Genomic DNA, 22163 nt, shown 5'->3' on the forward strand with positions numbered 1-22163 from the left:
GCGCAATTCTCCACTATACAAATTCTTAACCATAGCCTGGATACGTCTCAATGATTAAGTTTAGAGCAATATTAAAACTTCAACATATTTTAACAGCCCAATAACATTGTATATAATCACTTGATTTGACTCATTCTTTGAGATTCAATGCCTATTCTCCCCTTGGGGTATCGGGATCATGAGAATCCCTAACCTCCCTGATGGCAGTTAGACTATTTTAGTGGTTAGCTTAATTTCTAGATTGACGGACTCTGAAGTTGCATGCTTAAAGTCTCCTTCACATCCTCCTTGTCAATATGCACTAGGCCGTAAGAGTTTTTCCCCCTACACTAAATGGGAAAGGCATTTAGGAGATTTTTTTCTCCCTGGGAAACTTTTGTGATTGTGTAGCAGTAAGATGCAAAAAGTTAGTTCCTGACTGAAATAACTCTGAATTCTTAGTCAGAGGTCCTGTGAAGGCAAGTTAATAGCATTAATCTTTAAACATACAAAGAATGTAAGGAAAATAGCTTACTTAGAATTAAGTGTATTACTTTAAAGGCAAATATACAATATGTGCTCAATGTGTTCTCTTGAAACATTTCTACCCATACATCTGACTCTCAAATCTGAGCAAGAATAATGTCAGAAAACAAATCTGATTGAAAATATCAGAGAGGAAGTTAAAAGAATAAAGGACTAGAAAAAAGTGAGCTTACGAGACTATCAAAATGCACAGTCACTAGCTTTTAAGCCAGTTTGATCAATGCAACAAATTTGGTACTTTTAAAGCTTCCTCTAACTAGACAGAAACCAAAATAGAGAGAGAGAGAGAGAGAAGGAATGAATATACAATGTTTTTCATTATAAATAATAGCTTACACCCATCTAGAATTTGCTAACAGCATTGTACCATTCCAGGATAACAATTCTATTCAGGCTGGAACTTGATATGCCAAGCAATACTTCATTCCAGGAAGGCAATGTTTACTCGAATTTCCAAATTAAATTCAGCTCTCTCTCTCTCTCTATAATGCACTTTTCAGTATGCTGCTTTAAAGAGAGATCACAGACAAAGGGCCAAGTTCAGCGTAACTCCTGGCAGGTATCCACGAGGATCAAGCTGCAGTGGCAGAAAGTCTGCAATCCATTTACCTGGTATGGGGGAAGGAGGCTTATTATAAGGGACCAGACCACTACTACTAACACAGTTAAAAAAAATCCACTCATTCAGAATGTACCAATTCAGCTCCAGCAGCTCTTCTCAGAATCTCACTCTGGTGAAGTTCTTATGAAGATTCTCCCTGGCCCTGCAAAGCTTCCCTTTCCCCACTGCTGCAACCCAGATAGGGCAACAGTGGAATCAGTCCTGCACCACAAAGAGCTTCTCTCTCCATTGTCTTATACTTCAGGCTGATCTACACTAGAAAATTAGGTTGGGTTAACAATGTCAGTCAAGGGTGTGAAAAATGAACACCCCTGAGCAGCACAGTTAAGCCAACCTAAGCACCCGCGTACGCAGTAGTAGGCTGATGGAAGAATTCTTCCATCCACCCAGCTACTGCCTCTCAGGGACGTAGACTGCCTATACCAATGGGACAATCCTTCCCATCAGCACAAGTAGCGGCTACATTGAAGTGGTACAGTGGCGCAGCTGTTCTGCTGTAGCATTTTAGCAGTAGACAAGCCCTTAAAAAAATCTGTTCTATTACAGCAGGTAAAAGCAGCAGAAAATCATCAGGATGTTTTATCTCCTTTTATTCAGGTTACAAAATAATCCGAGCTCTCAGCAAAGTGGAATATCTACACCCTCCATTTTTTTCTGCCTTGCTTTACAGCCTAGTCTGTCTGTAGTCTAAAGCCAACCCTGTTCTACCTGCTATTCACAGTGCTCAACTGCAGGCAAAGCATTCTCTGGCATTGCACTGAAGATTACCAGACTGACACAAAGTCTCATTGCATTTCTTTATGCCACCCAATGCCAGAAAAAATAGAAAATACAGCAAAACCCACCACTAACTCTGCTCCCCGCCTCTCCCCACCACATTTATAGCATGCCCTAGCATTAGCATCATCATCTAGATGGGCTTTGGAATGTTAAAGAAATTAATCGCATATAATTGGTAACATTACAGAAGAGGCAATACGACCATTTTTATTGGGCGTGATACTTTGTGCAACAATTGCTTTGAACTGACTGCGCGGCGCGGCTGTAGCACCGCCAGCCACCGGTGCTCCAGGCAGTGCAATAAGGGGTTGGGAGCGGGGGAGGGGTTGGATAGAGGGCAGGGGAGTTCAAGTGTGGATAGGGGTCAGGGCAGTCATAGGGCGGGAAATGGGGGGTTGAATGAGGGCAGGGGTCCCGGGAGGGCAGTCAGGAAGGAGTGGGGGGTTGGATGGGGCAGCAGGGGCAGTCAGGGGTGGGAGGTCCAGGGATGGTCAGGGGACAGGGAGCAGGAGGTGGTAGATGGGGCAGGAGCCCGGGGGGGAAGGCGGATGGGGTCGGGGGCTGGGCCATGCCTGGCTGTTTAGAGAGGCACAGTCTCCCCTAACCGGCCCTCCATACAATTTTGGAAATCCGATGTAGCTCTCTGGCCACTAACTTTGCCCGCCCCGGCTTAGAGCCACTACACTAGAGAGCTTACAGTGGCACAGTTGCATTGGTGCAACTGAGCTGCTGTAAGCGCTCTAGGGTAGCCATAGCCTAAGGGTATGTCTACACTATGAAATTAGGTTGATTTTAAGAAATTGATTTTATATAGTCAATTGCGTATGTCCACACTAAGCGCATTAAGTCGGCGGAGTGCGTCCTCACTACCGTGGCTAGCAGAGACTTACAGAGAGGTGCACTGAGGGTAGCTATCCCACAGTTCCCGCAGTCTCCACCGGCCATTGGAACTCTGGGTTAAGCTCCCAATGCCTGATGGGGCAAAAACATTGGCGCGGGTGGTTTTGGGTACGTCATCAGTTGCCTCTCCCTCTGTGAAAGCAACGGCAGACAATCGTTTCGCCCCTTTTTTTCTGCGCAGACACCATAGCACAGCAAGCATGGAGCCCGTTCAGCTCAGCATCACCACTGCGATTGTGTCCTGGGTGCTGCTGTCAGTAGATGGTGCAGTATGACTGCTAACCGTCGTCATCCGCTGCAACTCTGCTCTCCTGCTCTTGTAAGTGAGCTCAGTCTCAATAGCAAATTTCTCCATGTTGTCCTCATCCACCGCAACTCTGCTCTCCTGGTGCCATGAATCCACCTCACAGGTCCCCTCGTCATTCTCTATAAATATCTATTCTCGTAGCATCCATAGCCAGCCACCGCTTTTGCTGCAACTCTGCTCTCCTGCAGACACCATACCCCGGCAAGCATGAAGCCTGCTCAGCTCACTGCTGCTGTTGTGAGCACTGTAAACACCTCATCCATTATCCTGCAGTATGTGCAGAACCTGCAAAAGCAGGCGAGGAGGCGACGGCAGCGTGGTGACTAGAGTGATGGGGACATGGACACAGACTTCTCTCAAAGTATAGGCCCCGGTAATTTGGACATCTTGGTGGCAATGGGGCAGGCTCATGCCATGGAATGCCAATTCTGGGCCTGTGAAACAAGCACAGACTAGTGGAACCGCATAGTGTTGCGGGTCTGGGATGATTCCCAGTGGCTGAAAACTTTCAAATGCATAAGGGCACTTTCATGGAACTTTGTGACTTGCTTTCTCCTGCTCTGAAGCGCAAGAATACCAAGATGAGAGCAGCCCTCACAGTTGAGAAGCGAGTGGCAATAGCCCTGTGGAAGCTTGCAACGCCAGTCAGCTACCGGTCAGTTGGGAATCAATTTGGAGTGGGCAAATCTACTGTGGGGGCTGCTGTGATCCAAGTAGCCAACACAATCACTGAGCTGCTGCTATCAAGGGTAGTGACTCTGGGAAATGTGCAGGTCATTGTGGATGGCTTTGCTGAAATGGGGCTCCCTAACGGTGGTGGGATGATAGATGGAATGCATATCCCTATCTTGGCACTGGACCACCTTGGCAGCAAGTACATAAACCGCAAGGGGTACTTCTCGATGGTGCTGCAAGCACTGGTGGATCACAAGGGACGTTTCACTGACATCAACGTGGGAGGCCAGGAAAGGTATATGATGCTCACATCTTCAGGAACTCTGCTCTGTTTGAACAGCTGCGGGAAGGAACTTTCTTCCCAGACCAGAAAATAACTGTTGGGGATGTTGAAATACCTATAGTTATCCTTGGGGACCCAGCCAACCCCTTAATGCCATGGCTCATGAAGCCATACACAGGCACCCTGGACAGTAGTAAGGAGATGTTCAACTGTAGGCTGAGCAAGTGCAGAATGGTGGTAGAATGTGCATTTGGACATTTAAAAACACGCTGGTGCAGTTTACTGACTCGGGTAGACTTCAGTGAAAACAATATTCCCATTGTTATTACTGCTTGCTCCACAATATCTGTGAGTGTAAGGGGGAGATGTTTATGGTGGGATGAGCAGTTGAGGCAAATTGCCTGGCTGCTAATTAATTGCCCTGGTGTCTGGCTGCGTGTAGAAGAGCACAGCAGGGTGCACTCTGCTTCAAAGAAGCTTTGAAAACCAGTTTCATGATTGGCCAGGCTATGGTGTGACAGTTCAGTTTGTTTCTCCTTGATGAAAATCTGCCCACCTGGTTACTCTGCTTCCCTGTAAGCCAACTGCCCTCCCCCGTTTTGATCACTGCTTGCAAAGACAATAAAGTCGTTGTTTCAAAATTAAAGATTCTTTATTAAATTTATCGCACAAATAGGGGGATAACTGCCAAGGTAGCCTGGGAGGGGTGGGGGATGAGGGCAGTCCTCTGGGGTGGAGTGGTTGGGTGCCTGGAGCCCTCCCCCCGCCACCGTGTTCTTGGGCATCTGGGTGAGGAGGCTATGGAACTTGGATAGGAGGGCGGGCAGGGCTGCAGCGGCGGTCTGTGCTCCTGTTGCCTTTTCTGCAGCTCCACCAGATGCCTGTGCATATCAGTTTGCTCCTCCAGTAGCCTTAGCATTGCATCCTGCTGTCCATCATGCCCTTGGAGATTTTCTCAAATATTTTAGCATTTTGTCTTTTGGAATGGAGTTCTGATAGCATGGATTCATCTCCCCATGCAGCAATCAGATCCAGTACCTCCTGTTCGGTCCATGCTGGAACTCTTTTGTGATTCTGGGACTGCATGGTTACCTGTGCTGATGAGCTTGGCATGGTCACCTCTGCTGATCAGCTTGCCAAACAGGAAATGAAATTCAGAAGTTCCCAGTGCTTTTCCTGTGTACCTGGCTAGTGCATCTGAGTTGAAAGTGCTGTCAGGGGCAGTCACAATGGAGCACCCTGGGATAGCTCCCGGAGGCCTATACCGTCAAATTGCGTCCACACTACTCCAAATTCTACCCGGTGATTTAGATTTCAGCGCTAATCCCCTCGTCGGGGAGGAGTACAGAAATCTATTTTAAGAGCCCTTTAAGTAGACAAAAATGGCTTCTTCGTGTGGATGGGTGCAGGGTTAAATCAATCTAACGCTACTAAATTCGACCTAAACTCATATTGTAGACCAGGGCTATGAAAACACATCTCTAGCATAACATATTCTATATTACTTACACACACACTGATCGAGTGTTAATTATCTGCAAAATAAATTTTTAAGAGAAAAGGTCTTTACATCTACTCACAACTAAGCATTGATAGCAGTAGATATTGTTGCCTCGGCACCTCTCCAGGAAAGAACAAAATTGACTTATTGCTAGCATAGATGTTCAGGTGAGTAAACTTCATAAGATCCATAGATACTAAGGTCAGAAGGGACCATTCTAATCTAGTCTGACTTCCTGCACAGCGCAGTCCACAGAATCTCACCCACCCACTCCTATGAAAAACCTCACCCATGTCTGAGCTATTGAAGTCTTTAAATCATGGTTTAAAGACTTCAAGGAGCAGAGAAGCCTCCCTCAAGTCAACCACGCCCCATGCTACAAAGGAAGGCGAAAAACCTCCAGGGCCTCTCCAATCTGCCCTGGAGGAAAATTCCTTCCCGACCCCAAATATGGCAATCAGCTAAACCCTGAGCATATGGGCAAGATTCACCAGCCAGATACTACAGAAAATTCTTTCCTGGGTAACTCAGATCCCATCCATCTAATATCCCATCTCAGGGGATTTGGCCTATTTACCCTGAATATTTAAAGATCAATTACTTACCAAAATCCCATTATCCCATCATACCATCTCCTCCATAAACTTATCAAGTAGAATCTTAAAACCAGATAGATCTTTTGCCCCCACTGCTTCCCTTGGAAGGTTGTTCCAAAACGTCACTCCTCTGATGGTTAAAAACCTTAGTCTGATTTCAAGTCTAAACTTCCTGGTGGCCAGGTTATACCCATTTGTTCTTGTGTCCACATTGGTGCTGAGCTTAAATAATTCCTCTCCCTCTCCTGTATTTATCCCTCTGATATATTTATAGAGAGCAATCATATCTCCCCTCAACCTTCTTTTAGTTAGGCTAAACAAGCCAAGCTCCTGAAGTCTCCTTTCATAAGACAAGTTTTCCATTCCCTGGATCATCCTAGTAGCCCTTCTCTGTACCTGCTCCAGTTTGAATTCATCCTTTTTAAACATGGGAGACCAGAACTGCACACAGTATTCTAGGTGAGGTCTCACCAGTGCCTTGTATAACGGTACTAAAACCTCCTTATCCCTACTGGAAATGCCTCTCCTGATGCATCCCAAAACCGCATTAGCTTTTTTCACAGCCATATCACATTGGCAGCTCATAGTCATCCTATGATCAATCAATACTCCAAGGTCCTTCTCCTCTTCCGTTACTTCTAATTGATGCGTCCCCAACTTATAGCTAAAATTCTTGTTATTAATCCCTAAATGCATAACCTTACACTTCTCACTATTAAATTTCATCCTATTACTATTACTCCAGTTTACAAGGTCATCCAGATCCTCCTGTATAATATCCCGATCCTTCTCCGAATTGGCAATCCCTCCCAGCTTTGTATCATCTGCAAACTTTATTAGCACACTCCCACTTTTTGTGCCAAGGTCAGTAATAAAAAGATTGGTCCCAAAACCGATCCCTGAGGAACTCCACTGGTAACCTCCCTCCAACCTGACAGTTCGCCTTTCAGTAGGACCCGTTGCAGTCTCCCCTTTAACCAATTCCTTATCCACCTTTTGATGTTCATATTGATCCCCATCTTCTCCAATTTAACTAATAATTCCCCATGTGGCACGGTATCAAATGCCTTACTGAAATCTAGGTAAATTAGATCCACTGCATTTCCTTTATCTAAAAAATCTGTTACCTTTTCAAAAAAGGAGATTAGGTTGGTTTGGCATGATCTACCTTTTGTAAAACCATGTTGTATTTTGTCCCATTTACCATTGATTTCAATGTCCTTAACTAATTTCTCCTTCAAAATCTTTTCCAGGACCTTGCATACTACAGATGTCAAACTAACTGGCCTGTAGTTACCTGGATCACTTTTTTTTCTCCTTTCTTAAAAATAGAAACTATATTAGCAATTCTCCAATCGTTCGGTACTATTCCTGAGTTTACAGATTCATTAAAAATTCTTGCTAATGGGCTTGCAATTTCAGGTGCCAATTCCTTTAATATTCTTGGATGAAGATTATCTGGGCCCCCCGATTTAGTCCCATTAAGCCATTTCAGTTTCGCTTCTACCTCAGATATGGTAATATCTACCTCTATATCCTCATTCCCATTTGTCATGCTACCATTATCCCTAAGATCCTCTTTAGCCTTATTAAAGACTGAGGCAAAGTATTTGTTTAGATATTGGGCCATGCCTAGATTATCTTTAACCTCCACTCCATCCTCAGTGTTAAGCGGCCCCACTTCTTCCTTCTTAGTTTTCTTCTTATTTATATGGCTATAGAACCCTTTACTATTGGTTTTAATTCCCTTTGCAAGGTCCAACTCTACTCGACTTTTAGCCTGTCTCACTTTATCCCTACATGTTCTGACCTCAATTAGGTAGCTTTCCTTGCTGATCCCTCCCATCTTCCACTCCCTGTATGCTTTCTGCTTCTTCTTAATCACCTCTCTAAGATGCTTGCTCATCCAGCTTGGTCTACAACTCCTTCCTATGAATTTTTTCCCTTTTCTTGGGATACAGGCTTCTGATAGCTTCTGCAGCTTTGATTTAAAGTAATCCCAGGCCTCCTCTACCTTTAGATCCATAAGTTCTTCAGTCCAATCCACTTCCCTAACTAATTTCCTTAATTTTTGAAAGTCAGCCCTTTTGAAATCAAAAACCCTAGTTGCAGATTTATTTTTGTTAATCCTTCCATTTAGTTTGAACTGAATTAGCTCATGATCACTTGAGCCAAGATTGTCCCCTACAACCATTTCTTCTATGAGGTCCTCGCTACTCACCAAAATTAAATCTAAAATGGCATCCCCTCTAGTCGGTTCAGCAACTACTTGATGAAGGAATCCATCAGCTATCGCATCTACGAAAATCTGAGCCCTATTATTATTACTAGCACTGGTCCTCCAGTCTATATCTGGGAAGTTAAAGTCTCCCATGATCACGCAGTTTCCATTAGTATTTATTTTATTAAAGACATTAAAAAGGGCTCTATCCATATCCAAATTAGATCCCGGAGGTCTATAGCACACCCCAAGCACTTTCGTAGGAGAGGCTTTACTAGTTTTCTTCCCCAATGTAATTTTTGCCCACACGGACTCTGTCTTATCCATTGCATCGCTTCTTATTTCTTTACATTCTAACTCATCGTTGATATACAATGCTACTCCACCCCCTTTACCTTTGTTTCTGTCTTTCCTAAACAGCACATACCCTTCAATACCTGTAGTCCAGTCATGACTCCTATTTCACCATGTTTCTGTTATCCCTAGAATATCTGGTTTCACTTCCTGCACCAGTAGCTCTAGTTCCTCCATTTTGTTACCTAGGCTCCTCGCATTGGTGTATGAACATCTTAATTTTTGCTCTTTGGCCTTGCTCACATTTTGTACCCTATTAGGCACAGTCATTCTACAGCCAGTATAACCTATTAGACTAGTATCCACACCGCCCTCGCTCCTTATATACATTCTCCTACCCATGGCTGTATCCTTTCTTACTTCATCTTCTTCCCTCTCAGTGCTAAAATCTGGCGTGGAGATTTCCTGGACATCTCCCATCCATCTCCCCCTAATTCCTAGTTTAAAGCTCTCTTTATCAGTTGTGCCAGCCTCCATCCTAGAAGTCTATTTCCTTCCCTACTCAGATGAAGTCCATCCCGAGAGAACTGACCTCTGTCCGTGAATGCCTCCCAGTGGCCATACATCCCAAAGCCCTCCTTATAGCACCACTGCCTAAGCCATCTGTTGACAGTCATAATCTTGTCACACCTTTGTTGCCCTTCTCTAGGAACAGGAAGGATCCCGCTAGACATCACCTGAGCCTCAATTTCCTTAAGAGTCTTCCCCAGCCTAGCATAGTCTCCCTTAATATTTTCCAGTGAGAATCTAGCTGTATCATTTGCTCCCACATGAAGGATAATTAGGGGATTCTTTCCCACTCCCTTTAGGATCCTTTTCAACCTCAGGTCTACATCCCGTATCTTAGCACCCAGAAGACAGCACACCCTTCTATTCTCAGGATCAGCTCTAGTTACAGGCCTGTCTATTCTTCTCAATAAAGAGTCCCCGATCACATAGACCTGCCTTTTCCTGGTGACAGTGCTATTCTCCAGTCTCTCCCCGTTCCCTCTGGCTGCAAGTTCTTTCCATTCCTATTTTCCCTTATAATCTTCTTCAACCCATCCTGTATCCTTCTGGGGCTCATATTTGGTGTAGTCTCCCTTGACTCTTCCCCTTTTCCTATAGGACTAGCCTCTCTTCTCTTCTTCCTTACCCTTCCACCTTCAACAAGTGCCTGCTGAGCCCCTTCTTCATTTTCCAACTCTGCAAACCTATTCCTAAGCTCTATTTCTCCTTCACTAGCCCTTCTTTTCCTCTGCCTGGTTCCTTTAGTCACATGTTTCCACTGACCACTTTCCTCACCCAGTCTCCCCTCAAAATTCCCCAGCCCTGCTTCCATCTATGAGTCTGAGCTTTTCCCTTCAGATACCTCACATCTTTGCTCCATCATCTGCTCAAACCCCTTCCTAAACTCAACGAGACTTTCCACCTGCATCTTTTCCTCCATCAGCTCTATCAGACAGCATTTCATGCAGAAAAAACTCTTACCGGTTCCCCCCTCCAGGATCATGTACATACCACAGCTTCCACATCCAGTCATCCTCAATGTGTCTTCCACTACAGGAGTCACTCCCACAGCTGCCTCTGTATCTGTCATCGCTTTCCCACCTAAATCCTGTTAATCTGGGAAACAGAAGTCACACCAAAAAGACCACCCCCCCCAGCAAAAGCAAACCCTAAACAAGCACCACAATACAAACTCCCCTTTCAAACTCCCCTGTTTACAGCTCTGTTTGCTACCTCCTGTGCCACTGCAGCTGTCTTGCCACTGCCTGACTGGCTGGCTGGCTACCTTTATAGGACCTCTAGTCAGAAGCCCCACCCCCTAATCAGGGCTCAGCTGCTCTCCCAGCACAAAGCCCCACCCCCTAATCAGGGCTCAGCTGCTCTCCCAGCACAAAGCCCCTACACACACACAAATACTAAAAATACAAAACCAAGTACAACTACCTTCTCCTCCAACAGAACTCCCACTCAAACTCCCCTGTTTAGAGCTCTGTTTGCTCTCCTGTGCCGCTGCAGCTGTCTGCAACTCATCCACTTTTAGTTGTGAGGAAAAACAAAGTTTAACCCACTCGATGCAGAGTTGTGCAACACTTAGCATATGGCAATGGGAACAGCTTTGAGGGCACTAAAGGATTCATTTCAACTAGCAAATTGCATTAATCCAATAAAATTAATTAATAGCACCAGTGTGGCTCAGGGCTTATCTACACACTGGCACTTTACAGTGCTACCACTTTCTCACTCGGGTGTGAAAAACACCCCCGAGCGCTGCAAATTTCAGAGCTGTAACGTGCCAGTATAGACAGTGCACCAGCGCTGGGAGCTGTGCTACGCCCCTCATGGAGGTGGGTTTTTTTGAAAGCGCTGGAAGAGCGCTCTCCCAGTGCTCTGCCATGACCACACAAGCCATGTTAAAGTGCTGCCAGTGTAGACGAGCCCTTAAACAGGATGAGGGCAACATAGGATAGGAGCTATACAGAATAAGGGCACGTCGACCCTGGCAAAGTTACAGCACTGCTCAGAGAGTGCAGAAGGAAAACCGCTGTTGTGTGTTCACACTGACAGCTACCTGCGCAATAGCATGTTCACACTTGCGGCACTTGCAGCAGTATTTGGAGCGGTGCACTCTGGGCAGCTATCCCACAGAGCACCTCTTTCTCTTTTGCTGTTAATACTTGTGGGAAGGCGGAGAGGGTCACGGGGCATCCGGGGTCCAGTCCCAACGCCCCGTGATGTATTGCTTCACATCCCAGCAATCCCAGTGCTTCCATCCGCATTTGGCGCCATCTTTCAACAGTTTGTTTACTGCGCACCTTGCCTATTTTGGGCTTTAGGAATGGATCCCAAACTGCTGACCAATATGCTGCTCGCTCTGACCAACACATCACAAGTGGCAGTGGAGTTATTCCCTAAACTACTAAGGCAACAGGAGTGTGACATGTACCTACCACGCATGGCGAGATTTGACACGAGATTGCTTGTGGCATTCACAGAGGTGCTGACCACAGTGGAACACTGCTTTTGGGCTTGGGAAATAAGCAGTGAGTAATGGGATCACATAGTGATGCACGTCTGGGATGACGAGCAGTGACTGCAGAACTTTTGCATGAGGAAAGCCACATTCATGGGACTGTGATGAGCTTGCCCCAGCCCTGTGGTGCAAGTACATGAGAATGAGAGCTGCCCTGTCACTGGAGAAGTGCGTGGTGATTGCACTGTGGAAGCTGGCTACTCCAGACTGCTACCAATCAGTCGCTAACCAGTTTAAAGTGGAAAGTCGACCGTTGCGCTCATAGGCGCTGACTTTCCCTCTGCCCGGTGGGTGCTTGACTCCACCCGCCCCTGGCCCTGCCTCTTCCTGCCCCTGCACTGCCATCACCCCACCCCCATTCCGCCCCTTCTCCAAAATCCCGCACCTTGTGGTAGGCATTCCACAGCTCCTTCATTTTGAGCCTACACTGCAATGTGTCCCAGTCATGGCCCCTTTCCGTCATGGATCGTGAAATCTGTCCATAGATATCATAATTTCCACGGCTGGAGCACAATGGGGACTGGACAGCCTCCTCTCCCCAAATGCTGATGAGTTCCAGCAGCTCCGCATTGCTCCAAGCAGGGGATCGCCTGGTGCATGGAACAGGCATGGCCACCTGGAAAGATGTGCTGAGACCACTGCATGCATCACCGAGCAAACAGGAAGGGGACTTTCAAATTTGCAAAGGAATGTATGGGGTGGGGATGCCAGTTGGTCACCTGAGGGCAGGGCAGAAGAGTTCAAACTGATGACCAGAGGGGCAAAACAGGATTGTGGGACACCTCCCGAAGGCCAATTGCAGTGGTGCAATGGCCAGGGTGTCTACACTAGCACTGCAGTGCTGTAGCCCGGGCGCAGAAAGCTCTATGCCTCTCTTTGGGGTGGGTGTTTTTTTTTCTTTTTAAGAGCACTACAACTGCACAGTTTCTGCGCCCTAAGTGGCTTGGCAGTGTGTACACCTTGGAAGTTACAGCGCAGAAATCAGAAGCTTTGCTGTGCAGAAGCTTGCCAGTGTAGACAGGGCCTAAACAAAATGATCCTTGCCCCCAAAGACCTTATCTACTAAAGTCAATTAGAAGCGGTTTAGCAATTTAAACTGGTTGATGATTTTTGTAATGGTTAATTTGATATTCCATAGAAATAATGCAAAAAAGACAATGCAATGGGCCACATGCAACAGCTCCTCACTCTTCTCCTAGGGCAGTGCCACATACATTGGTCTTGCAGCAAAGCTCTTTGGCCCTTGTATATTACAAAAAGGTGCCAAGCATTATTAGACAAATACAGTAATACTCCAAGTCTCTGTAAAGAGTGGTGGAGAAGTTTGAGAGCAGCAAGAGTATTTGTAACAGCCACTGTGGGGGTGGCAGTCAGATTCATTTGCCTAGTGCCAATTGACACTTCATGAGGTGGTGATGAGGGGGGTGGGGGACACCATTTCAGCTGCAGAGTACAACTAGTTTTCCCAAACTTAGTGAATTTTTTTGTTCCTGCACACTGCCAGTAGTCTGGCAAGCCAATCATCCTCTGCTGATTCTGCCAGATGTCTATGATATAGAATGCTGCTCACAACCAGACAGATTGGCAGTTTATGATTTTGACAATTCCTCATGGCAAAATTATAATTAGTGCACCAATGTTGCTATGCATTGCATCACACTGCTTTTTGCTCCAATTTTTAAAAAATATCAGTACAGATACAATTAAAAAAACCTGCTGAAGACAAAAATAGAAAGTACAGTGGCCATTAAAACACCAACATTTACCAAGCCTTGGTATTGGGACACTGCAGTATTCCCCCCACCCCCAATATTTAGAATAGGAAGCAACTGCTATATAAGAGATATTTAAGCCCCTTCATTTTCAGTTTAAAATGGATTTACTTTAAAAAAATCCCAGGTTTTACAAGTAGTATTATTCCTTCCTCCCTTCCCCCCACCCCGATTCCCCCTCTACTTTTCTATCATTCAAATATATTAAAAAATAATGTATTAGGAAAATATAATACATTGCATGAGATACATGTATTATGAGGATACATTAGTCATGTGCATATATGCAAAGCTATCTGTTGAAGTAAGGCTATCTATTAGTTTAAGATACACACAGCAAATAGGCATGGACACAAGGTCTGTAGTGCACGTACATCTGAATGTACTGATGAATCTTCCTCCCACCATGCACACATTTCAAGCTGTTAACAGAGAACGGGCCTTCGAAAAGACTCCTTTAAAAGATTGCTGTGAGCCTATGCTATGAAGGATTTTTGGAAATTACACTGAAGGACTTCACATAAGACTGAGTGTTTATAAATATTTTAAAATATTGGGCCCCAATTATTAAATGTAAATATTTATAGGCTAATAGTTATAAGTCTATAACAATATTTGTTTATTCAAATGAAAAGTTTTATTTGGGTATTAAATATATTGTTTTCATAAACTCAGAGGTGACATATTGTTTTGAGTTCTGTTGCAGCTCTGCAGCAAGCCACATTGAATTCTGTTCATCAAAGCATTAATCTACTGAATATTTTCCCCCCGTCCTTTCACACACCAAAATAAACCCCAATGTTTAACAGGAAAAATTAGTAATAGTTTTTTGCACCAATTTTCAGCAGTTTTTGTTGTAGTAATAAACACTGATAAATTCCCCCCTAAAATTAAATCACAGAAACAAAACATGAAGGGCCGTAAAGATATTATACATCAAGTATGCTATGCAGTCTGAACTAGCTGTAGCAGAGACTAGCCAGCCTGGTAAATCTGTCAGTGTTAATCTTAGGACAGTTATGAAATGGCTGTGAATGACAACTGATGTGGTTGGTGTGAAGTTTCAAGCGATATCATATTTCCCAATGGATGTTAATGCCAGGATTATACAGATTCTTCAGCAAGCAGAACACACTATTATGAAATATTTTTCTTCTGTATTCTCATTCCAGCTATTTTTTAATCACTTTAGGGCAGGGAAAGAGTGGATGAGGAAATACAGGACGCTAAGGAGAAAGGTCTTGAAGTTAAAATTCCTCAAAGAACAGGAGGAAAAATAAAAAGAGACAGTGCCCCTCACCACACAGGTGTTCTTCCCTCTGTAGTCATTCACTACTTCCCAGGAATTTTGGGGGAAAAAAAAGCTCAAAAACAGCTCCAGTTGTGGCTGCTTTTGTCTGAGGGGATGTCTTTTGTCTGAGGGCAGGAGTCTCATTTTAGTTAATTCCTCAGGCTGTTTTAAGTCTGGACCCTCCCTTGAGAGATTCTCTATTGTTCTGTGGCACTTCTAGGACAGTACGAGTCAGCAACATAAATAAATAAAATGCTGTTTTGGACTTACTAAGGCCCGGTCTACACTACAGAGTGAGGTCCGCTTATGTCAATTTAACTCTAAGTGTCTACACTACAATGATGTTCCCACTGACATAATTTGCCCACTACACCGACTTAATTCTAATTCTGCGAAAGGTGTAGTGCTTCAATTGATGTAGTTAGGTTGATGCAGTGTCCATGTAGACACTGCATTGCTGTCATTGACTGTTGCTGCCTTTCAAAAACAGTCCCACAATGCCCTACACTGGAAGTTAAAGCGGTTCAAGCGCTCCTGGTGAGGATGCATACTGCCAACACGGTGAGTTTAGTGTGGACGTGTAAAACAGATTCCTGTGGATTCCTCCTCCAGATTCCTCCTCCATTACTGTGGTGGCTGTATGTTGATGTAACTTAGGTCGATTTAAATTTTTTAGTTGAGACTTGCCATTACTGACAAAGCTACCTCCTCACAAAGATTGTTGCCATGGCTGCTTGGTTCTATGTAGGGAATAGGAGCCTTTTTAACTGATGCAACTCTGCAACACAGTAAGATTTAAATAGATTTAAAGATTAGATTAGATTTTTAAAAATCCTTGTTCCTATATAATTGTTCTAAATTATGAGGACCGAGAGGGTAGAGAGAATCTTCAGCAACTCCAGTTGCTCTCTTATAATGGTTTCTAATTATGGTCACCTCGTTCCTGGTGACTAATCTTTGATTCAGTAGGAAGGCTTGTGTGTTCCAACAACCTTGAGAGCTATGCTGGTTGCAGTTTTAACTCCTTGTAGGGGCATTCTAATCAGGTAGGATGCAGATGCAGAGCTGTCCACTGGCCCTCCAGACTGGGGGCTGAGAGATAGGCCAACAACCAGTATTAACAAGCAAGTTAGTTATAGAAATAACCAGGTAGCCATGCCAGCAAGCAGCATGATAGACAGGGATGGCACAGCCTCATTCATGCCCTAAGGGACATTGGTCAGTGTGGGAAGGATTCACATTTGGCCACCTACATAATGAAACCTCAACAGTGCCTATGGCTTCTGCTCTCTTCACAGAATTGAATAGCTACAGCAAAGGAATAGCCCTTTGAAGAGGAAATTGCCCCAGCAAGACACAGGTGCCTGCTGTGTCCAACAGCTCTTGAACGAGCTGGGGAATGTCAGAGGATATCTAAAAATGGAGAAAGGGCTAGACTCAGTCAAACCACTAACAACAAGCACATTGGAGAGAGACCACCTTGGATTCTCCTGGATAAAACTGCGCCTGCTGCAGGCAGAGGCGTTTCAGCAACGACCACAGAGTTAGGCTCTAATCAGCCCGAAAGAACTTGCGAGCTTTGGAGAAAGCCAGTACAGTGAAGAATAACATAACATCAGCCGCAGCATTTCTAAGAACGTTGTTCCACAGAAAAACTAGGAAGAGAGACTCCTTTGCCCTTTGTGGGAGACTGTTACTGTGGTGATCAACAGAGGCACTCCAGCAGGAGGAGTCCCCCCACCCCCCTTTTAAAAAAAAATATAAGGGGACATGGGTGCTTCCAGGACTCTCCTCATGAGTGTTTGGCCTTTGGGATTTCTCCCATTTGGACAAATACTCTAAAGGTCTATTGATTTGACCTAAGTGGGGATGTTTTATTATGTACTTGTCGACTGCTTAATTATGTTAGGTGGGTGGTTGCTGTTTTAGTTATGGTGACAAGCGCTGGAGTAAGTGCCTTTTCTGTAGTTATACCAAAATAAGTCTGACTTAAATCTTCTCTTCTGAAGACTATGAAAAGAACTGCGAGAGAGCATACAACGAACAGCAGCTTCTCTCTTTAAACAAACATTAAGACATCTTGTAGCATGGGACTTCAGTCAGTACAGGGAATAATGGTAACCGGTTCAGATAAAATAACCAAACTTTTCCAAAAGTATAAACTCCTATTCTGTCCTTAGAGCATTTCAGATCCACTTTCCATGAGTTTAAAGTGACTGTTCAGGTGTAAGGCTGCAGGGAACCAGGCCCAATCAAAAAAATGTCTATTCTGACAATATTTTTCCAACCAAAGAGGTTTCATTTTTTCTAATCCAAATATCTATCCAAAAGACAAACCATTAGGCCTTTTGAGGCTCCATCAGCACTAATGCATGCACCGCTAATGTCTTGAACCAGTTTGCTAGGGCTCATTTAATCCAAAGTATGTGTTTAGTGACCAACACATAGCATTTGAAATCTAAATTCAGAATTGAACAAGAGCATTATTGTCACATTCTTGAAACTAAGCCTACACATACATACACTATTAAAGGTTTATTTAAAAAAAAGTCAGAATCTTTGTCCACATGTAGAATGCTTCAGATTGAAAAAAAGCACTACAAAAAGGATATTACCTACTACCCAGTAATACAGGTTTCAGAGTAGCAGCCGTGTTAGTCTGTATTCGCAAAAAGAAAAGGAGTACTTGTGGCACCTTAGAGACTAACAAATTTATTAGAGCATAAGCTTTCGTGAGCTACAGCATCCGATGAAGTGAGCTGTAGCTCACGAAAGCTTATGCTCTAATAAATTTGTTAGTCTCTAAGGTGCCACAAGTACTCCTTTTCTTTTTACCCAGTAATACTTATTCTTGGCCTACATGATTAAAGTCTTCTGGAGATTCAGGAAAGATTCACAGGCCTTGCCTTTAAGATATTCCACTGTACCGTAATGCATCAGAGTGTTCCTATGGTTCACATATTAGTGTAACAGGATTAGGTAGCTTTCACTTGGTAGCGGTAATGAAAAATATTGTCTAGAAAATATGAGGGCAATAAACCTACTCATGTCCTGGGCTAACATCTCTATATCTGGATTGGGAGCAAAAAGACTACTGGAGCATGAAATCAAGAGGTGGAGAAAGAGTATTGTTAACATGAGTTAACAATGGGGAATGGGCAGATTAGGGACAGAGGGTAAATTGGAGGGGTGGCTGAGGCACTTTCCCAAAAAGTGAAAAAACATGCAACAGCACTGTGACAATTCCCACCTGGATCAATGTAGGTTTTATCCCCTTCTCCTAATTGTCTATTTAGATTATAAATTCTTTGTGGATGCTGAACACGACTTCATGTATCTGTGTAGTGCATAGAACACCAAAGGCTGTTAACACTATAGGCACCAAACAACAAGAACTATTGTCTGACAATCGAGATTTATTTAGGGATGTTCAGGAAGCTAAGATTAGTTATGTTCAACCAAATGTGACGTGCATCAGCTGGATCTGTTTGGACAAGTGATTCTACCTACAACCCAATTTGTTGTCTTGCATTACAGTTGACTACAAGATGTTGGATGGCATGAAGGCATACCTAAAAGGATCTAATTTCTTCTCGATCTGTTTAATAGTATTAACAGTTGATGATTAATCCTTCCCTGCCAAGACTACATAATATAGTCTGAAGATTTTGAAAGAGTGGAAATATGAGGGGGGCTAGTCTAAGATTCCAGGGGGAATTCTGTGCCACTGCGAATGTGCAGAATTTATGTCCCCTGCAGATTTCTTTGCTTCCCCACAGAAAAATAACTTTGACAGGGAAGTAAAGGGAAGCCACAAGAGTAGTCATGCAACCCTCTCAAGCAGTATGTTTTAGGTACCCAGGGCAGCTGGCAGAGAGGTAAATCAATATGGGGCATGAGGGGGGATGGGAAAAAGACCTGGCTGGCAGCTCCTACCCTGCACTGGGCTCAGCTGCTAGTCCTGGCTGGGCTGGAAAGGACAGGACTTCCTCTTCCTATGCAAGTCACCCCTGGGGTCACCCCCAGACTTCTCCCTGGCTGTAGGAAGCTCTGCAAACTCCCTCTCCACCCCGCAGGCTTCCTGCACCCATCACTGCTCAGCTACAGGGGGAAGGATCACTGTACAGGGAGCTACTCCCCCATCCTCCCAACTCCCATGCATCCAGACTCCCTCATACTCAGACCCTCCCACCTCTGTTTTTAAATTTTTAAAATAGCGTGCAGAATTTTTAAATATTTTGGTGCAGAATGTCCTCAGGAATTATAAGCAATAGACACATTTCTTTCCATTTATAAACTATACTCCATTTTCAAAGATATTTTCTAACCTTTCCACACATCCTACATAAATTTTATTAAATTCTCCTTTTAGTTGGTTATTTGTTTTAAAAAGAAGCAGACTGCCAACATTGCACAGCAAAACCCACAAGGATTCAGCATCAGATTGTGCTACCTCCAATGACTATCAGTAAAACACATATATTGACAACTTTTGTTGTTGTTGCCAAATGCAATGTTTTGCCATATAAAACATCCCAACAATTACACTAGGGAACTTACATGTGTTCCATCCACACCTTCAGATTCATAGCAGACCTCTTCTACTAGAGCTCTTGCAATAACTGATTTGGGAGAGAGCAGGACATGCTGTTCTTCTCGGTGCAAGCCAGCTCACACAAAACACATCGTCAGTGGGTTAAGTATTGTGAGATGGCAGTGGGACACTGGGCATCAGAATTGTTGGTTTCTCTTACTGGTTCTGGGAGCAGATTGTGGTCTAGTGGTTACAGACGTTGCCAAATGAAACAATTCCCATGTTTGGGTCAGCTATGAGGACTGAATTGGATGTAAAAGCACTGAACTACGGAAGCAGGTCTCTTAGCTTGGATGCAGCAACAGAGTCACAAACCTCTCTATGTGCACTAGTAAAAGGTGACAGAGCCACGCTAGGTACAGCTATGTAGCCAAAACAATCCCAAACCAAAGACACCCATCTGTATCAGCAAGTCTCAGAGCCCAGGTCTACATTAAAAATAGTAAGGAGTACTTGTGGCACCTCAGAGACTAACAAATTTATTTGAGCATAAGCTTTTGCGAGCTACAGCTCACTTCATCGGATGCATCTGATGAAGTGAGCTGTAGCTCATGAAAGCTTATGCTCAAATAAATTTGTTAGTCTCTAAGGTGCCACAAGTACTCCTTTTCTTTTTGCGGATACAGACTAACACGGCTGCTACTCTGAAACCTGTCATTAAAAATAGTGGCACTGCATTAAAAATAGTGGTGTAGCTGTTCCCGCTCAGGCTGAGCTTGGGTTCTGAAATACAGTGACGGGGGCAGGTTTCAGAGCCTGAAGGGGAAACGTCTACAGTGCTGTTTTTAGTGCAGTAGTGTGAAATTGAGGCTGTAGTCCCAGGCTCAGACTCACTGCTCTTTTTTTCTTGCTAATAGACATCCACATTATCACAATGGGTTACAGAAGGATCTGATTTGTAATGTTTCTTCTGAAAGATTGTAACAAAGTAAATGAGTGTTGGCTCTGTGATATTAACAGCCCTGTTTGAAGTGCCTTCTGTGAGCTCTTCCTTATCTTATCTGAGACAAGTGAGTGATGGGTGTACCCCAAGAAAATTGCAGTATGAAACCTTGGCTCATAATGAGGTTTGTGAAGTGCACAGAAATATTAATAAGTCAGCAGAAGAGCTTGGATTAGACCTCATGATTTGAAGGCTTGCAGTTTAGTGCATCTTCATCGGGGAAACAGGTCGTCATGTGCAAGGGCGCTCCTCAAACTATGTGAGTTAGCTTTCCCAAAATTATGGGGCAGCAAGCGCTTTTTGCATCATTGCAAGATTGCCTGCAATAGGGGCCAAAATCATTGAAGGTTGGGGACACTTCCTTTTCTGTGATGCAGTTCCCCCCCACCCTGCCCACTCCTCCCCAGGCTGTACTCACACCTCCCTGGATAGCCTCTCATAGTCCATGGCTGCCCCTCCTCACTGTCCCATGAGAGTGAGCCTCCTGCAGGAGGAGCCACTTCTAATCCATTCATGGAAGGAGACAACAATTTTTTCGAGGGTAATCAGTACAGCTGATCACATTAAAAAAAAGGTATATTAAGTTTGCCATTTTTCATTGAATAGGTTCAAATAATGAATGTGTTGTAGTCAAGGATTATATCCCCTCCTCTTTCTCCCACCCTCTGAAAATCCCATCTCCAGATTCACCATTCTCTAAATGTTATCTAAAAGATTTACACATGGAAAGCTCTAGAACAAGTGTGGAGTCAGTAGAAACATTAGGCAGTGGTATGACATTCAACAACTTGCCTGTTTAATCACACTAAAACATGGCAGGAAGTGAAGTGAACTGCCTGGGTATAACATCTCTAATATATTTTACATGTAACCTTCCCCCCCCACCACACACACACACTGACTATGCAGGTGCATTAGCAGGAGTTGGTGAAAGACAGCTTTGCCATAACTCTACTGACTATAGCAGAGTCGTGCTCACTTGCACCAGGATTGAATCTGTCTAGCCAGATATCCCCTCTTGCTGTCAGCGACTCCAAAAAAGGAAAAAAACAGCTTACAAAGAAGTGATATCAGAGTGCTATTTCATACTCTACAATTTAGGACGCGTGATTAATTAGCCAGTCATTGTAAACCCCGAGTCAGTTGTGAAAAAGGTGTATAATAGATTAGTAGGTTCTCTTTCCTCTCTGCAGAGATATCTGTCTGTTAATGTTTCAATATGAAAACCAAAATAATGTTTCCATCAGAACATCAGTTATTGTGGTCACTTCTTCTGATTAGATAAGGATAATAGCTACCTACCTTATTAACAAGGAAGTGAGGGAAAGATTAAGACCAACATTTTCAAGACTGACTAGGGGCTTTAGGGGCCCTAGGCATCTCAAGATTTGCCTAGTTTTCAGAAGCATAGAGCACTGTAACAATCAATACAAGTTACAGAACCCTGAAAATCAGGTCCAAGGTATCAGAGTTGTGCACTCAAAAAATTAGTAACCACTTTGAAAAGCTTGGACAAATTGCATGCAGTTAGGTCACAAAAGCAGTCTTGTGCCTTAATCAAAGTTATTCTCTTTCTTCATAAACTCCCCTGGGAAATTTTAAGTGCCAATTCTGTTTAGAAGGGAAAGAGGGGACATTATTCCTGTGGCCACAGTGCATGTATACAATACAAGTGCACCCAACTGCTATAAAGGGTTCCAACTCCAATTTTTTTAAGAAAGTCATCTTGCAAAATGGTGTTTTCTGCAAGACAAAAGCAACAGATTAAGAGTGACAAACA

The sequence above is a fragment of the Dermochelys coriacea genome, chromosome 2, assembly GCF_009764565.3.
Source record: "Dermochelys coriacea isolate rDerCor1 chromosome 2, rDerCor1.pri.v4, whole genome shotgun sequence".
In the NCBI taxonomy this organism is placed as follows: Eukaryota; Metazoa; Chordata; order Testudines; family Dermochelyidae; genus Dermochelys; species Dermochelys coriacea.